Source organism: Bos mutus, chromosome 7, assembly GCF_027580195.1.
Source record: "Bos mutus isolate GX-2022 chromosome 7, NWIPB_WYAK_1.1, whole genome shotgun sequence".
NCBI lineage: Eukaryota > Metazoa > Chordata > Mammalia > Artiodactyla > Bovidae > Bos > Bos mutus.
Window position 1 is genome coordinate 61,102,915 of NC_091623.1, and position 18,932 is coordinate 61,121,846.

The following is an 18,932-nucleotide window of genomic DNA, read 5'->3' on the forward strand; positions in this document are numbered from 1 at the left end:
AGAAAAGCCATCGAATATCCACTCTGCAGCCAGGGACTGGGACCCTACCCAGTTGGTTAAGAGCACAGGTGTTTGCCCTCAAGTCTAAGGATGGGAACAATGCTGTGGGGGCCAAGAGAGGGAGACCCCGACCTCCTGGGGGCTCAGGCAGAATGCCCCAGAAAGGCAGATGAAATGAGCCTGTTCACTGAACCACCCTGGAGAGTCACTTTGACTTTGTTTTTAATAACCTAGCTGCCCATCACTAGGGGATCTGCTGTAGAGACTCAGGTTCCTCCAGCCACACACAAAGTGACTTATTACAGAGAGGCAGAGCTGTCTGTGCAGAGGTGGATTAAATATAACCACAAATTCCCTGAGTTAACCTAGGTGACACCAGCAGAATAACTTCACTGCCAACCTACAGAATCACGAGGATTAATACGTTTTATGCCCCTATGTTGGGGGATGTTTGTTATGCAGTGGATAGGTCACTGAGACTTGCTGACATACAAGTGTAGCATGCGGGTGGTGTAACACCATTTAGTCAAGATGATCCTTTTTAAGAAAATCTTACGTTTCTATGCTTTTAAATATATATAGAGAGAAGGATCTAGAAAGATCCTGCTGACCTGGGACTGAAGATGATGATCAGAAATGGATGTTAGACTGTCCTTAACTGTTTTAATATTTCACAAGGAGAAATTTAATATTTAATATTTTACACTGAGTGTTATATTGAAATTTTAATATTTTACAAGGAATTTGAGAAAGAGATGGCCAGAAGCAGGTAGGGAGATGCAGAGAGAGACTGAGGGAGACAGGGAAAGGCAGATACGGAGGCGGAGACTAGAGCAGGAACAGGGAGAAACGAGGACGCAGCAACCTGGCTGGTGACACTGATATTGCTCCCCCCTCCCCCGCCACGCCGGTATAAATCCCCAGTGGCCGCCAGCCCGCCTGCCAGCCCACCATGCTCTCAAGAGGCAGCCCACTGACCCCGGCCCGGATCCCGCCCTTCCAGCTCCCAGCCCACAGTCAGCGCCCTTGGAGCACCAGCCGGGGGCTGCAGCCATCAGACGGGGGACCTGTCCTGCTCCACGTGCCCACGGTCACTGCAGCCTACAGGTTCCAGGTGCTGGCCCAGAGGCCCCAGGTGCTGTCTGCTGAGGCCCCGCTCTGGGGGACATCACCAGAGATCCCTGCAGACCGCAGCTGGAGCCTGGACCAAACCGAGATTCCCGGCACACCGCCCCATGGCAGATTCCAGAATCTCTCGAAGGTGAACAGGATCTTGACCCTGCTGACGGTCAGCCCTGCCCCTCCCTCACTGCCTTGTCCCCTGAACGGCTTTAGTGACAGGATGGGCTGATGTGTACCTGCTTCACTCAGCTCTTGTTCACTCAGCTGCCACCACTCCCAAACCCTTTCATTATCCCCATTCACAGATGAGGAAGCTAAGGTCCAGAGAGGTCAACCAACGTGTCCTGGGTCACACAGCCGGGGTTCTAGCCCAGGAGGTGGGCTGCCTCCAGCACCATCTGCCCCCCACGTCCCTCTTGTGTTCAGAAGCCCATCATGTGGGTGCAGAAAGTAAGACCCAAAGCTGGATGTGTGTGGCGGGGGCACACATTGGGAGGGGAAAGCCCTGGATGCATAAAGGGGGGCACATGTTGGGAGGGGAAGGCATTGGAGGAACTGGGAAGAAACAGACTCCCCTGCTCTCACAACCCACAGCCCCTGGAGCCCTCACTCCAACCCGGAGCACCAGGGACACCGCAGAGCCCTGCAGCCCCCCAGGGCGATCCGGGCATGGCTGTCCACCCCCAGGATCCTGGCCAGTGACACAGGAGAGGACTCCAGTTCCGCGTGGACATGGATGTAAAAATAAGAAGTTTTGGTCAACTTTGCAAATGGGGGGTTGGGTGGAGAAGGGGTCTTCGATCCCTGGGGCTGTTGGTTTAAGCTCAGGCTCGCCCAGGTGAGACTGACGATGCCCCTGCCCCGGGGGTCTGGCCCTCCTGCTTCCCACTTCCCCCTGCAGCTCCAATCCCACCTGGAGCCTCCACTATCCACAGAAATAGGTCCCCCTGCCACCTCCTCATCAGACTGGGAGCTTCGTGGGGGTAGGCTCTGATGCTCAATAAATGTCCTCTGCTGGCGAGCACATGTCTTCTCATGCTTCCTGCTTATGTTCAGGGCCCAGGTCAGCTCCCTGACTCCCCACCCCTAACCAGCACCCACCCACCCTGTCCCCAGCCATGCTGACCCTAGCCAGCAGGGGTCAGGGCTTACCTAGGAATGAAGAACCCAGACGGAAAACACCATTCCTGGTTTGTAGATGAGGCTGTGTGTGTGTTGGGGCGGGAGGGGGGCTGGTGGAGAGGCAGGGAAATAAGGGTGTGGGCGAGGCTGACCAGGAGCCTGAAATCAGGGCAGATATGCCTTTGGACTCCACCTTGTCGCTGGGAAATTCTGACCTTTCCTGGACCCCATTGCCCCCAAAGTACACATCCACACCTACTGCATGTCTTAGAGGAACCCCAAATTAACGTGCCCCAAGCTGCCTGGAGAATCCCAGGGACGGGAGAGCCTGGTGTGCTGCCCTCTATGGGGTCGCACAGAGTCAGACATGACTGAAGCGATTTAGCAGCAAGCTGATACTCCCCCTTCCTCCGGCTGCCTCCACAGCTATCCCCACCCCAAGATTCATCCCCACAACTCTTTGAATAGTCCAGGTCCAAAAAAGCCTGGGGTCACCCTTGACAAGTACTGACAACTCTACTTCAGAATTGATCCCAAAACTTTTAAGGAACAAATTACACTAATCCAGCTTCAGGAACCTGGGGAGGAAGGAACACTCCCTAACTGCTACATGAGGGCAGTATAAGCAAAATCTGTCAAAAAAAAAAACAATGCAGAAAAAAGAAAACCACAAACCAATATCCCTCATGAATACAGATGCGATACATATGAAATCTAGAAAGATGATACTGATGGAGCTATTTGCAGGGCAGCAATGGAGACCCAGGGGCTTTCCAGATGGTGCTAGTGGTAAGAAACCTGCCTGCCAATGCAGGAGATGCAGGTTCAATCTTGGGTCAGGAAGATCTCCTGGAGGAGGTCATAGCAGCCCACTCCAGTATTCTTGCCTGGAGAACCCTGTGGACAGAGGAGCCTAACGGGCTACAACCCATGGGGTCCCAAAGAGTCAGACATGACTGAAATGACTTAGCACAAAATGGAGATGCAGACATAGAGAACAGGCCTATGGACACAGGAGGGTGGGAGGAAGAAGAGGAGGGGACGGAGAGAGTAGCACGGAAGCATATACACTACCATATGTGAAACAGACAGCCAATGGGAATTTGCTGTATGACTCAGGGAACCCACACCAGGGCTCTGTAACAACCTAGAGGGGTGGGAAGGGATGGGAGGTGGGAGTGAGGTTCAAGAGAGAGCAGACATACGTGTACCTGTGACTGATTCATGTCGATGTCTGGCAGAAATCAATGCAATATTGTAAAGCAATTATCCTTCCATTAAATATAAATAATTTAAAAAATACAGATGCAAGGATCTTTCACAAAACATCAGTAGATTGGATCCCAAGGATTGTACGTCATGACCACAGACTATGGCCAACGCCAGGAATGCCATGTTGGTTTAACACTGGAAAATCTGTGAATGGGATTCACTTCATTGACACAAGAAAGGAGAAAAACCCTACGCCCGTTTTTTTCATACCTGCAGAAGAAGCATCTGACAAAATTCAACACTCAATTCAGGTTGAAATCTTGGGGAATAGAAAGAGGGAATTTCCTCAACCTGATAAAGGTCATCTGTGAAAAACTGACAGCTGACATTACCACAAATGGTGAAAACCTGATAGCTTTCCCCCTAAGACCAGGAGCAAGGAAAGGATGTCCATTGTCATCTTGGACATTGTACTTGAGAGCCTGAACAGTATGAAAGGACAGGAAAATGAAATTAATGACAAATGTCAGAAAGGAAGAACTAAGGAAATTCCCTGGTAGCCCAGGGGCTAAGACTCCATGCTCCCAATGCAGGGGGGCTGGGTTCCATCCCTGCTCAAGGAACTAGATCCCACATGCCACAACTAAGACCCAGCACAGCCAAATAAATATTTTTTAAAAAAGAAGAAGAAAGGAGGAACTAAGATGAGCCCTATTTGCAAAATCTGAAACTGCTTACTACTGCTAGATTTACTTGCTGAAAATCCTTGCAAGTGATTCAGGCCCCAGGCCCCAGTGGGTGATTCAGGCCCCAGGACCCTGCAACTAGATCATGATGGTGCCTGCTGTGGGTTCCCTTGGCTGCAGTCAGATAGGTCAATTCAACCAAAAAAGAGCTGGGTTTTGGTAAGCTCCATGGGGCACATGCAAGGAGGCCCTGAGGAGACTGTTTATCATAACCATATCAGGCACCTACGCTTACTTGGGACTTGGGGGCTGCCACTGAGGGCCCACCTTACTCAGGAATTAGTGTCAGTGTCAGTTTGAGGCCCCTGTGTGGCCACACAGAAAAGCTGCAGAAGCCCCAGTGCCATGTCTGGGAAGCCCTCCAGCCTGTGCCTTCACTGGGCTCTCTGCTGTTGGGCCGTTCCCACCCTCTGCAACTCTGAGAGCTTGTCCTGCTGGCTTTGGGCCCCTTTGTTCAGTGGGAGCATCCCCACGCACAGCCCGAGGAAACGTTGACTCAGTAAATAACACCACTGTTTATTGTGGGTCGGGTAGACCCGTAAACAGCACAGGCCCGTGTCAACCTCCTAGAGGTCCCAGCAGGGACCTACCTGGGGTAGCCCCTGGGGTCTGGAGTCCAGGGCCTCAATCCTTCTGCACTCTTGTCTCCCAGAAACCCAGGATTCCACTCCCAATACAGTGGGAAAGCCACTTGTCCGAGGCCACAGCTGAGCTTCCCAGGCCATGTGACCCCTGCTTCCCCTGGCCCCGACTGCCAGTCCTATACATCTCACCAGAGAAAGGAAAGAAGAGAAGGCCTTTAATCTTAGAAATCATTACTGCTGCCTAAGGGGTCCTGTGGGCTTTCCCAGGTACGAGGACACAGGACGGGGAAAGTCAGGGCCCTGCTGCACCCACAGCTGGGGGGGTACACGGGGTGCTAGGGAAGCCCCTGGGGCTGGCAGCCACCTCCAGGCCCCCTGCCCAACCTACAGCTCCCCCATCTGGAACCGCCTTCTCCTCCCAGGGGTCTGTCTCCATGGCAACATCCCCATCACAGGTGTTCGTAACCTTGGCAACCAGGTACTGCCACCCCACCACCTGGGAGGCTGGAATCCTTAGCTACACCTCGTTCCCACACCCACCTCTGCCCTCATGGCAGCATCCCGCTGGGGATGCTGGGCCCAGAGAGGCCATTCAGTGGCTAAGCCCACCTCCGTGTCCCTGCTAAATGCAATAGAACAGCAATGCCAATGTGCACATTCTTGCCGGTCACTGAGGGTCTACTACATGCTCCCGGGCTCCCTCTCAGTATACGGAGCAGGCTGACACTGACCAAGAATGGAGAGATGATAAGACAGTGGTTTCAGGCAGCAACAGACACTTCCCCACTCAGACCCCCCCAGAACCCCCACTTCCAGGGGCAAAACCTACAGCCCTCAGCATCACTGGACCATTTGTTTATTCAGCCAGCATTTACTGGACACCTACTCTGTGTCTACCGGAGCCATTCACAGCAGAAAAGAAGGAAAAGCCCATGATTAACAGGATAAATCAGTAAATTACATGGTGTCTTAAGTGGGGAGAGTGCCGAGGAGGCAGGGAGGGGACAGAGGAGGCAAGGGGTGGAGACATGAGTCAGGAAGGGGTGAGACGGGATGGTGGCTGGGAGAAAGGTGCTGCCGTGGAGGGAAGAGCCACGCAAAGGTCCTGAGGTGGGCAGCGTCCAGGGCCTCATCCTGCCCTTCAGCTAGGCTTCTGGAGCAATGAATGAGAGCTGGGCAGGGCCACTGAGAGCCCTGGTTTTCCCCTGTGTCGTTGAGTGGAGTCCTTTCAATCCTAGAAGATGGGTATACAGTTTGAGTCTCCATTTTACAGATGTGGAAACTGAGGCTGGAGGGGAGTCTCCCACAGTTCCACAGCTTGGAAGTGGGTTCCAATCTTGGCCACCACATCAGTTACCCCTCCCCCCTGCAGGACTCATCTCAAGAGCCCCTTCCTTGGAAGAGCATGACTGACTCCCACCCTAGATTGGATACCGGCTCTCTGCTGAGTTTCCCACCACACTCTTTCACGACTGTCTCACTGGTCTGCTCCCCCAGGACCATGGCGAGCCCCCTGCTGCATCTCCTCCTTCTGGCACTTGACCTGGTACACAGTAGGTGCTCAATAAACACTTTCCTCTAAGAGCCCTGGGTGGCAATTACCAGAACCTCATTTCACAGGAGACAGAAGCTCAGAGAGGGAAAGTGACTGCCCCAAGATTACACAGCCTCTACAGCAGTGATTCCTCTGTGGGGGCTGGGCTGCCCTTGGGGATGGAGAACCACCAGGGAGGGGACCCCATGTCCTCCTCTTGGACCTCTGCAGGCCAGGAAAGGATCCGTCCTCTTGTCCCTTGGGTACCTGGCCTGCAGCCTCCCGCGATGCAGTTTCTGGGCCTCAGGCCAATGCGACAGTCTGGGAACGGAGCCTGCTTGAGTCACAGGTGGCTGAGTTGACGCCAAGCCACCATGGGAGCAGCTAGGAGAGAGCACAGAGGGTGGGAAGGGCTGGGGGTGGGATCTTGCAAGGTTACACACCTAGCCTCCTGGAGCAGCCAGGCCCACCTTGAGCCCCTCGCTTGGGAAAGATGGCATCTTTGAGCCTCAGCTTGCTGATTTGTGAAATGGGTATAATCAGCCTCCACCTGTAACGGGTGGGGCTGCAGCAAACACCAGAGGGCTCATGTTAAGAACAGAGCCTAGGGACTTCCCTGGTGGTCCAGTGGCTAAGACTCCACACTCCTGATGCAGGAGGCCCTGGTTCGATTCCTGGCCAGGGAACTAGATCCCACGTGCTACAACTAAGACCCAGTGCAGCCAAATAAACACAAAATAAACATAAAAAGAAGAGCCCAGCATATAGTGAGCATTCAGTAATCTTGCTACTGATTATGTCTTAGCATGATGGTTGGGGAGGTTGGGAGGTGCCCCCGTCCTCTGCCCCTGCGCCCCCCACACTGGAGTACCATCTACCTCCCACCCCAGACTCCACAGCATGAGCTCCCTAAATGGGGCCGACCCCGGGCAGGCCCAGTACCAGGGAAGCAGGAAACTACATACATCACAGTATGTAAAAGTGAGAGTCATTCTTTCCACTAACATCCACTGAGCAGGCTGCTGCATAAACACGAGTAATTACATACTGGCCAAGAAGGATGCAGGGAAAGGCAGAGGGAACAGTAAGGGGAAAGGCCCTGAGCCTGGCAGGGCCCTCTTGGTGTGTTCAAAGAGGAGCAAGGGGACCTTCCGGGGAAGGAGTGAGGCACGAGTGGGGCGGCGGGAGGAAGGCACGGGTACCGAAAATCCAGAAACATACACCACGTTAAGACATGAATCCAGGTTCAATAGGGAGCCATAGTCAATTCCAGAGGCCAGTGGTTAAGCAGCCTCTGCGACCTGTATGGGGAATGGGCCTGGAGGGCTGGCAGGAGCGGAAGAGGCTGGGGCAGGGGTCCAGGTGTCAGGTGCTGGAGACCCGGAGTCGGGGCAGCGAGGAGGGGCAGATGCCAGACAAGCGCAGATGGGGAGCCGTGCGCTTCCCGCACCGCAGCCTCTGCAGGTCCACAAAGGCCCGGGTCCGCAGGCGGGTGTGCACGGGGCAGCACACGCTGCCAGAGCCTGGACGCCCTGCCCCCGCCCGCCGCCCTGGCGCGCGTCCCGGCACCTGCGCGCACGTGTCCTCGCTTCCTGCAGCCCCGCACACCTGCGGTTGGGGCGCCGCGCACCCCAGCCGGCGGTCCGCGCGCACGGCGGAGCGCAGTCCCGCGAGCCGAGGAGGGCGGCGGCGGGCACGCGCCGGTGGGGGCGCGCACGGCGGACCCGGGAGGCGGCGGTGGCGGCGGCTCCTGTCGGCTCCGGGCGGCCCCCGCGCCGTAGCCCGCGCCGTGTCTACGGCACAGCCGCCCAGGTGAGTGTCCGCGCAGGGCCCGGTGACCCCGCACCACCTGCGCGCCATAGCCCCCACGCGCGCCCCCCATCCTCGCCTGGGGGGCCACTCTTCCTGAGCGCCTCTCCCGGGTGCGTTGCTCCTCACCAGGCCCCCAGCGCTCCCCCTGGAAACTTTGGGGGGCCAGTCGCCATGCTGAGGTCCCCCTGTCCCTTCCCGGGGCGCCGAGGAGCAAGGAGCCTGGTGATCGTCTCTCTGGAGGCAGTGGGGACGCCTGGAGGCATGCGCTCCCCTCCAAAGGGGGTTAGGATGGGGCACTGGCTGGGTCTGGGAACCGGGGACGGTCGGGTCCGGAGCCTTTCCGCCCTCCCTTCCGGCGAAGTCTGGTCCACCCTGGGGGGCTGAGCCAAGAAGGCGCAGGAGGCGTTGACACCAGGACCTGCTGCATCGCTGGGCTGGGGACAGTCCAGCCAGGTGGGAGGATTTGGGAGCACAGGGCCAGGCCCCCTGCCCCGCGGGCCTGTGTCCAGTCAGCAGCAAGGGTGGGGTGGGGGCTTCTCTCTGTCCCCTGAAGCTTGGCATAGGTGCCTCCCAGGGCCTGGCCTGGGAGGCCACTGAGCCCCATTCAACAAGTTGGGGAGGGCCGCACCTTGTGCCTTGATCCCAGTGCAGGAAAAGACCTGGTCCTTATTTTCCAGACCACGTGCCCCAGGCACTAACAGTACAGGCACCCCAGCCCCCCAGTTCTGAGGAATAAGGACTTCTGGGGTTTGTGCCCAGGAGCCTGCATTGTTAACAAGCAGTCCCCGGTGAATCCACGCTTGTACAGAAATGGTTGAGAACCTCTTGCTTCTGGCGGGGGCGTGGGGAGGGGGTGTCTGCGGCAGCATGGCAGCAGACAGAGGGACCATCTGGGGTTTGATCGGGGTGGGGGCAGGACCTTCAGGGAGAGTAGGGCTCTAAAACCTGGAGCAACACAGGAGGGCTCCCTGGAGGAGGTGTGGAGGCTGGGAAGGCTGTGGTGTGTGAGTACCCAGAGGCAGAGGACATGGGGTCTCTGTGGGTGAGGTTGGTGGAAGCCAGGTGCAGGCAGGTAGGGAGAGGTCTGGAGCCGTCGGGCTGTGAGTGTCTTGCCTTGCTCCATTCCCCCTCTGAGCCAGAGTGGCAGCCATCTGAGACAGGATCTGAGTTGGAAGACCCCGTAGGCTTCCCCCACAGGTGCGACTCCTCCTCCTTCTACCTGGATGGCATGGGGTGGGAAGGGGCCATCCACCATGAGATGAGGGCTCGAAAGGGCTAAAGCCGGACTTCCTCAGCCTGCCTCTCTGTTTCCCATCCTCACTGGTGACTTCTGACAAAAGACAGCCCTTCTGTGAGCTCCAGTTTTGAGATGGACATCAACGCAGGGTGTAAGAAATGCAGGTGCGTTGAGCCCCCAGCATGGGGCTGCCACAAGCCAGATATTGTGTGATGGCAGGGCAGCCATGATCATCCCCACTGTTAATACAGCAGCTCGGCCTCAGTGTGTTCATCTGTAGAATGGGGGTGGCTGCTCCCAGCCACCCCCACAGGACGCCCAGGATCCGAAGGTACCTTGCTGAGTGGGAATATAAAGCAGGTCTCTGGTGTCAGCTTGATTTCTCTTCCCACAAGGCTGTCATTCCTGGGTGCCCCTGAGTCATCACCTACTCACCAGGTGGAGAGCCTCTCAGAGAACTCTCTAAGCAAAGCTCGCTCCAGGTGGGCCCATGGCGAGCTGCCCACTACCATGTGCCAATCCTGGGCCTCTGAAAAGGACCTTCCAATAGGGCTCTGGGATTCAGTGAAAGGCAGCTGGCATTGGCCCAGGGTTCAAATGTTGACTCTCAAGCTGAGTGCTGCCAGGTGAACTGGGGACCACTCTGACCCTCAGTCTCGTTTTCTCCAAGTGGGCTTCACTGTTACCACCTTTGGGACTGGGCTGGGCTGAGTGGCTGTGTTGCTGTGGTAGATGGTAGACATTCAAAACGTGGTTCTAGAGGCCTCACCTGCCAAAGGCGGTCAAGGAAAGTGGGTCGGGAGGCCCCCCAGTCCCCTGAAGGGTTAAAAGGGACTAATGGCTGACAGAGACTAATTAGAACTTAATGAATTGTCGTGGATGAAAGTCCCGGAAGGGCCAGATCTAGGACGAAGGATACACCAGTCCTGAAGGGGTCGGCAGTATGTCCCCAAAAACGGGCCTCAGAGGGCTGCGTGCTGCTTGGGGCCGGGCCCCACCTCCCAAGTCCATCTGGAAGCCTGAACAGGGAACACTTTGAGGGCCCACCAAACAACACTGCCCTGGGTCCCTCTGGCCCCAGTTGTGGTGGGGGAGGGGGAGGGGACAGAGGGTCCAGCTGCGGCTGCATCTATTCACCCCCCTCCCTGTCCTCCTATGGGTTTAGCTGCTTCCTTCAGGGGGCTTGGCTCAATCTCACCCAAAGCAGTGTTCAGCATCCCCCAGCCTGGGAGGGAACGGGACGACTTGTCCCATGTGTCTGTGGGGGCAAAGCTCTCTCTGTGGGGTGGGGCAGGGAGGAGTTGGGCTGCCTCTGATCCTGGGGTGGGGCCCCGGCAACCCCAGCCACCACCCCACCGCCTGGGTTAAGAACTTCATGATAAATTTGGGTTAAGCCTGCTGGGGGCTCTGGAGAGGAGGGTCTCTGTCTGTCTGTTGCCCTGGACGGACAGATTTTGAGTTCCTCCCCCAGATAGCTTCCTGCACTGCTGCTGATACTGATGGCAGATACTGCGGGGAGCAGGGCCCCCTCCCCCTCCCAGCCCCCAGAGTGGGCGTACAGCTCCGCAGAGGACTCCGCCCACCTCCTCTTCAAATCTGCAAAGACCCTGCGCAGGGCTCCCAGGGGTGCTGCCACAGACTGCCACAAACCTAGTGCTCAAACCACACACATTGATTCTCTCACAATCCTGCAGATCAGGAGTCCAGCTCGGGCCTCACACAGCTAAGCCCAGGAGTGGGCAGGGCTGGTCCCTCCGGAGGCTCCTGGGAAGCACCGGCTCCTGTCTTTTCCAGCTTCTAGAGGCGCCTCATCCCTGGCTCATGGCCCCTGCCTCCATCCTCACAGTCAGCAGCCCAACCTCTCCCATATCTCTGTGCCTCTGACCCTCCCGCCTCCCTCTTATAAGGACACTGTGATGACACTGGGCCCCCTGGGAATCCACAATTGTCCCCACCTCAGGGTGAACCGATCAACATCCTTAATTTCATCCCTCTTTGCCACATAAAGTAACATTTGTAGGTTCCACGGGTCAGGCTGTGGGCATCTTTGGAGGGGCCGTTCTTTGGCCGACCACAGGCCCCACCTCCTTGTTATTCTCTGTTGCACCATCCACACGTGGCCTCCGGTACTCTTTCTTCTCTTTATCACCTATGGATGACTGGCAGGGATTCCATCTGTATTTTTCAAAGCTGTTTCCCTTAAGAACTAGAACAGTGCATGGTACACAGAAGGTGCCCATTAAATGCATGTGGAATGAATGGCTGAGAGCAGAACAAGGCCTGGGACTCAGGGCACCTGACCCCAGCCAGCACCCAGTGGAGACTTTTCCGAAGACCCCAGGTTATAAAGTACCCTCTATGAGTTCTCACCTGCTACTCAGTCAGTGCCTGGAGGGCGGTTGTTGGTCACCTGAGTCCCTTTTGCAGAACAGGAAGCTGAGGTTCAGCGCTTTACAAGTCTCTTCCAAGGTAGTCAGGGGTAGGCTCCCGTGGGGACCCTGGAGATCTCGTCCCGTTGCTGAAATCTCTCTGCTTCCCTCATTGGCCCACGGAGCACCCAGCTCTGTGCATGCTGGTGGTGGGGGGTAGAGAAGGAACTGACGTGGTCCCCACCCTCAGGATAGCGCTGTCCAGGAGGGTGACTGTCCAGGTTCATGTGATGTAGGGTGACAGGCCCAGAACACACAAACCCAGATGCATCTTCAGATGCCAACTCAGCTCCATCATGTTCCTTCTCAAACCTCCCCCACAGCTCGCCATCACTCTCTGAATCAAGTCCCTACACCTCACTGTGGGTTCAGCACCCTGCATGGTTCCACCCTTGCCAACCCCAACTCCCAGCCCCAAACTCAGATGTGCCCTCAGCCTCCAGTCACTCCCCATTTCTGTCCTCCCAGCACCAGCCCTTCCCCCCCACCTCAGGGCCTTCACCCTGGCGGGCCCCTCCACCCAGAACACCATCTCCCAGCCTTCCTCCTGGCTCACTGCTGCCCACCCACCCCCACTCAAGACTCAACTCAGACACACCTTTCCAGCCATGCTGGACAAAGCATCAGACCATAGCAGACCCCTGCTTCTCCCAAACGATATACTTCACGGATGTGTTTGCATCTCTTGCCTGCTTGCCTGCCCCACATGATGCTCAGTGAGAGAAGCAGACACGGAAGGACACACAAGGTGTGATTCCACTGATGGGAAACGTGCAGAGCAGGCAGATCCACAGACACAGAGAGTGGGTTCCTATTGTCAGGGGCTGGGAGGGAGTGACTGCTGATGGGGACAGGGCTTCTTTTGGGGGATGGAATGTTCTGGAATTAGGTAGTGGTAATGACTACACATACTTGTGAACACACCAAAAAACCACTGAACACTTGAAATAGGAAAAAAAAAAGTGCCGAGGAAAGCTGGGGTGCTGCTGTGCCCCCAGCGCCCATGCTTGGCCTGCTGGGGTTTAGAGGGACAGATAGAGGTTTGGACTGTGGCTGGTAGAGCCCTGCCCCCATGGGACCTGCCCCTTGCTGGGAAGGAGATGGGTAGGTTCTCAGCCACCGACCCCCAGGCTCTGGATCCCAAGTCTGGAAAATGAAGGTGGGGGGCCCTGGCTCTGCATGGGGGTCTGAGTATTCAGGGGGTCTGGTCTACACCATGCTCAGCATGAGCAGTGTTCAATCATGTGGCAAGGAGTTTTTCTGGCATTGGCAGCCACACGGGGGCAGGGGACCCAGGAAGGGCCAGGCTGGACCCAGGGCCTTCTCCACCCCTGGCCACAGGTCATGTGCTCACTGACCCCGAAGCCTCCATAACATAGGAGGAGGGAGCCATGCTCTTAGGCAGCCCTGGGGCGTCTCAGTTCTGGCCGGCTGACACAGGGCAGCTCCTGGGTCTGCAGAGCTGGCAGAAGTCAGGGCTCCACGGAGGTGGGGGTTCCCTCGCCCTGACCCCGAGAGAGCCACGGGAGAAGAGGGTATGGAGCCTTGGGTTCAAATCTCACACGTACTTCTCTCCTCTTGGGTGAGTCACTTCCCCTCCCCAGGCCTCTGCTTCCTCACTGATAACACAAACAGATAATCAGCCTGTTTCTTCCTGGGGCATCAACTGGATGCCTGCTCTGTGTCTAGCACCTTCTACAACATGGATCTTACCTGGGTGATCCTGCCCCCAGGGGACATGGGTGATGTCTGGAGACATCTGTGGTTGTCATGACTGGGGGGCTCCTGGTGTCAAGGGAGTGGGGGCCAGGAGGCTGCTCCACACCCTACAGCACCCAGGACAGCCCCCCTACACACACAGAGAATGACCTGGTCCCAAAGGTCAGCAGGGTCAAGAGACCCTCACACAACTCGAGTCCATTCTGCAGGCAGGAACACTGAAACCTGAGAAGGCAGGGTGTCTGCTGAATGCTGGGGAGTGAGCTGGAGCCCATGCTGGCAGGCGGGGGCCTGGCGGTGGCAGAGCTGCAGAACAAGGTGGATCTGGGATATATTTGGAGGTGAAGCTGACTGCACCTGGTGATGGATTGGCCGGGGGTGTGAGCAAGGAGCTGCCAGGGGAGGCTGAAGTTGGGATGCTGCAGGGCCTCCGGGTAATGTCAGGGATGTGGCTCCAGTCCCTGGGGCTGGAGCTCAGAAGAGACACAGGACTGGGAGTCATCAGTGAACAGATGGTGTCTAGTCCTGAGCAGACGGGAGGCGAGGCCCCAGGTGGGAGGCGGGTCCCTGGAGGGAAATGGAGGGTCTAGAGGGCAGGTGGGGACCTTGACAGCCCTGTGGGGTCACCTCCCCCAAGGCCACGGACTCACGGAGGAGGGAAGGAGCAGAGAAAGTGTGGACTCAACAGCAGCCTGTCCACACAGCCTCACTTTGCCATCCAGCACGGCCCCCACTCCACAGCCTTTGCCCACCCTGTCCTCCCTGCCCGGCCTGCCCTTCCCACCACCATCCACAGCTGGTGTTCTCACCGCCTTTCAGGAAGTAGACCTGATGCCCTGAAAACTTAGAAGTGGGACTAGAATTAGCCTCCCAGCCTAATTGGGGGCTTCCCCGGTGGCTCAGCGGTAAAGAATCCACCTGCCAATGCAGGAGATTCGGGTTTGATCCCTGGGTCAGGAAGATCCCCTGGAGAAGGGAATGGGAACCCACTCCAGTATTCTTGCCTGGGATAACCCCATGGACAGAGGAGCCTGGAGGGCTGCAGTCACGGGGTCGCAAAGAGTCAGACATGACTGAGCGTGAGCACCCTACTCAGGGTCTGGGAACCTGGCCTTCTAACCCCATTGCAAGGCCCAGGCCTCCAGGCGAGGAAACAGGCCCAGAGAGGGTGACTCACTTGCTCAGGGTACCCAGCCCTTGATTATCTGAGAGCGGCAGGGATGCAGGGCATTTGGGCATCTCAACTCAGTTCCATCACCCTCAGTCCTCCCCCGAGCTCTCCCACTTCCCAGCCCCCCAACATCCAGGAACATGAGTGAACACAGCTACTGGAGGCAGTTAAGGTCCCAGGATTCCTTCCCACCATGGAGGGGCCAGAACCCTAGTTGGGGAGGCATCAGAAGCTCCAGCCCAGTTGCGAGTCCGCCCACCCCCTGCAGAGAAGATGACAGGCCCGCCCTGGGTTGGGAGAGGCTGGAGTTCACAAACTAGGTCACAGCTGGAGTGGCCCCTGCTGGGCACCAAAGGACCAGCTGTCCTCTCATCCTGGGAGCAATTACAGCACGAGAGCTCTGAGGACACCGAGGTTTCGCTGCCTTTGGCAGGCGAGGTTCACAGAGGGCGCGTTTTTCATTGGAGGTCACACAGCGCATCAGAACCGAGGTCTCCGCAGGCCTTTCCAAGAAACGGTATCACAGTGGCTGTGCCCTAGCTTTCCTGACCTCTCGAATTGAGTACTTCCTTCCTGACATTGTTCTTAGCTGCCTCTGCAACAACTATTTTTTTAAAATTCTTTCCAACTTAAAAAATTTGGTGGGGGGACTTGCCTGGTGGTCCAGTGGTTAGGACTCTGTGCTCCCAATGCAGGGCACTTGGGCTTGATCCCTGGTCAGGCAACTAAATCCCACATACTGCAAGTAAGACTTGGCACAACCAAATAAATAAAAACTTAAAAAAAAATTTTTTTTAATATTTTTTAAGTTTGTAGATAGAAAGTCCACCTTCCTCTCTCTACAGTGCCTGCTCCCAGCCTCCTGGGCTGATCAGCCCGGTCCTGCTGCCCCCCATCTGCTAGGCCCCCTCTCTCCCTCCCTAACTCTTTGCACACCATCTTTCCTCAGTAAATTGATGATAATGATTACAATCCCCTCGACACCCTGCTGTCATCTTCCTGATTTATTCCTCTTCATTTATGGCCACCGGAGGTAGAAGAGCCTGTATTTACCTCTTTTATTATCTGTCGGCTCCCAGAAAGCTGACCTGTTTGTCTCAGGCACTCTGTGTCCCCAGCACTTGGAAGATGCCTGGCACGGTAGACGTTTGTTGACTGACAGGTGGATGGAATCGATGAATGAGAGGAAACGAGCATTGCAGGTCCAGTGAAAACAGCGCTGTGTTTTGAATCCTAGCTGGATGAACTGCCAAGACTCTCTCCTGCCTGTTTAAAAAAGAGAGAGAGTGTTACAGGATTGAGCACCACCAACCTCTCCCTGAGACTAACCCCTGCCACCTCCGACGTGCTATGTGAACCTGTGCTAAGACATGTCTAACTCTCTGCAACCCCATGGGCTACAGCCTGCCTGGTTCCTCTGTCCATGGGGTTTCCCAGGCAAGAATACTGAAGTGGGTTGCCATTTCCTTCTCCAGATCTTTTCAACCCAGGAGTCCAACCCACCTCTCTTGTATCTCCTGCACTGGCAGATTCTTTACCACTGCTGCCACCTGGGAAGCCCTATGTGTACCTGAGCTGGTGACTTAAGTTGCTTTGTGCCTTGGTGTTCCCATCTGTAAAATGAGGGTGACAGTGGGGCTTCCCCCTCCCAGCGAGGATGCTGTGGGACTTAAATGGACCCATTCAGATGGCCCAGAGCAGTGGCTGCTACGGTGTTTGCCATGTGGATGAAGACAATGACCAGCTTTGAACAGCGGTTTAAGTGGCATATAAGAGAGACTGGGAGCGTACTTGAGTACTAAAAGTCACCAAGGAAGTGACATTGAAGGCCAGATCCAAATAAAGTCAGGGAGCGAGCCTTGTAGGGATGGTGGTCTGGGTATTGCCTAACATGTGCAAAGGCCCTGGGCAGGATCTCACCAGGTGTGTTGGAGAAGCAGCGAGCAGGCCTGTGCATCTGGAGCAGAGTGAGGAGAGGGAGAGGAGGAGGGGAGGGGACAGGGGTGTGAGTTCTCTCCTGCAGAAAGAAAACAGCAGGCCGCTCTGCCCCCCACCCCCACGAGGAGTCTGTTTGGGGCACTGAATGACACCAGTCATTTCCTTCTGGGGTCAGAGCTGGCGGGGCCTGGCTGCTCTGAAGCAGACCACTGAGGAGTTGTCCCCTATCCCTGGGTGACAGACAGTAACCCTTTGACCATGGGGAGTGGCCCAACCTAGGAGTGACTGCAGAGCCAGTTTAAGGTAGAAAGAGATGGATGAATAGGGGACCATTGTTTCTGTCTTGTCCCCTCGTGGGACATGGCCCCTCTGCTTGCTGTCCAGGGTAACAACATGGAAGAGAATGACCTAGAAAGACAGCCTGGGAAGGCAGCTTGCCTCGGGGAAGGATTGTGTTCCCTGCAATTCGAGGGTTGGGATTAAGGACAGTTGCAGTGGGAAAGCGGAACCAGATGCTTCTCACTCCCTCTGTCCGCCTCCCCACTGGGTTCCCCAACCAGGGTTAGAGAGCTAAGACCCATGACCTCCTGGAGACCAGGGGTGCCTTGGTTTCCTCATGGTGTGACCATCCTCTCCATGACTGCAACTCCATCCCTGCCACTCACAGTGGTGTTCATACAGTGTGTGAATCCCCGGGCATTTCGGGAGCACCTGCACAAGTGTTTATGTGCCCACCCAAATCAAGAATTGAGTTTGGTGTTTGATTTTACTTCCTGATGAATAGGCTTGTGCTGTCTGTGATTGTTTGGCAACCTCGATTCCTCCAGCCTCTTTTGGAACTACAACTCAGCCATCTTTCCTTGAGGGTGCATTCAAATCTCCCAGCATTCCACAATAACCATGCTTTATGGCTTCTTTGATCCCCTATTGATGGGCGCCTAGGTTAGTTCCATTTTTCCTCCATATAAGTAAATCTCAGCTTTCTTTCTCTACTAAGTACACATGAATCTCCTTGATTCCACAGCAGGCACAGACCCTAGCTTATTTAACCAATGCCCTCTTGATGAACCGGCTTCCCAGGTGGTAGTAGTGGGAAAGAATCTGCCTACCAATACAGGAAGTGAGAGACGAGGATTCAATCCCTGGATCAGGAAGATCCCCTGGAGTACAAAATGGCAACCCACTCCAATATTCTTGCCTAAAAAATTCCATGGGCAGAGGAGCCTGGATGGCTATAGTCCATGGGGTCGCAAAGAGCTGGATGTGACTGAGCACCCACTGATGGACACTGAGATTAGTTCTAGGAGTTTTATTCCCCCCGTATACATGCACCTCCACTGTCTTTCTTCATTGGTACATAAAAGTATCCCTGTGTTTCACAGCAGGCATGGACCACAATTTATTTCCTGAATCCCCTGTAGATGGATATCTAGGTTAGTTCCAGTTTTTTGGTTTTCCAAACGATGCTGCAGCAAACCTCCTTGTTGATGCCACTCTGCTCTCGTGTGGTTTTTTTTTTATGGATATATGGCTACTCGTTAAGGTCTTGTATTAGTATCCAGTAGCTGCCATAATGAAAGACCACAAATAGGGTGGCTTAAACAACAGAAAGTTACTCTCTCTGTTCTAGAGGCCAGACATTCAAAGTCAAGGTGTCAGCAGGGCTGTGCAGACTCGAGGGGTGGATCCTCCCTTGTTTCTTGCAGCTTCTGGTGCTTTCTGGCAACCCTGGTGTCTCTTGGCTTATAAATGCATCACTCCAATCTCTGCCTCCGTCGTCACATGGCCATCATTCCTGCATGTCTGCATCCAAATTTCCCCCTTTCATAAGGACACCCGTCGTTGGATCAGGGCCCACCCTACTCTGGCATGACCTCATCTTAATTTGATGACACCTGCAAAATACAAACTCTCTTCCTGGTGACGTATGATTCGCCTCTAGCATTAAGCCAGCAGTTACTCCGGGCTCTGTGTCTGTTCGTTTTCACCTAAAATTCTCCAAAGGGTCCAGGCAGGCAGGAGCTGACCTCACAGGTGAGGATCTAGAGCCCAGGTCCTTGCTGGGTCAGGCCTGTGGGAACAGTGAGGAAAGAGGCAGTAGGGATGTGCTGGTAGGGGGCAGTCAGGGGAAGCCCGGGGGCTTCAGCTGCTCAGATGCTGAAAATAGCTGCCCGGCCAACAGAGCAGCTCCCTCCAGCTGCCATCTGGCTGCTCCTTCCCCACCCCTACCCACCTTGGCCCTGGGATCTGGGCTGCAGCCCAGCAGAGCATGGGGGAGATGGGGGATGGAGGGCCAGCTGGCTGCC

The 18,932-nt window shown here is 55.7% G+C and overlaps 1 non-coding gene across 1 annotated transcript; it reads left to right on the plus strand.

Moving 5' to 3' along the window:
- Nucleotides 1-6,933: 6,933 nt before the first annotated feature.
- TRNAR-CCU (transfer RNA arginine (anticodon CCU)) lies at nt 6,934-7,006 on the plus strand. The gene has a single exon. It is a non-coding gene; the product is annotated as a tRNA-Arg (tRNA).
- Nucleotides 7,007-18,932: the final 11,926 nt, after the last annotated feature.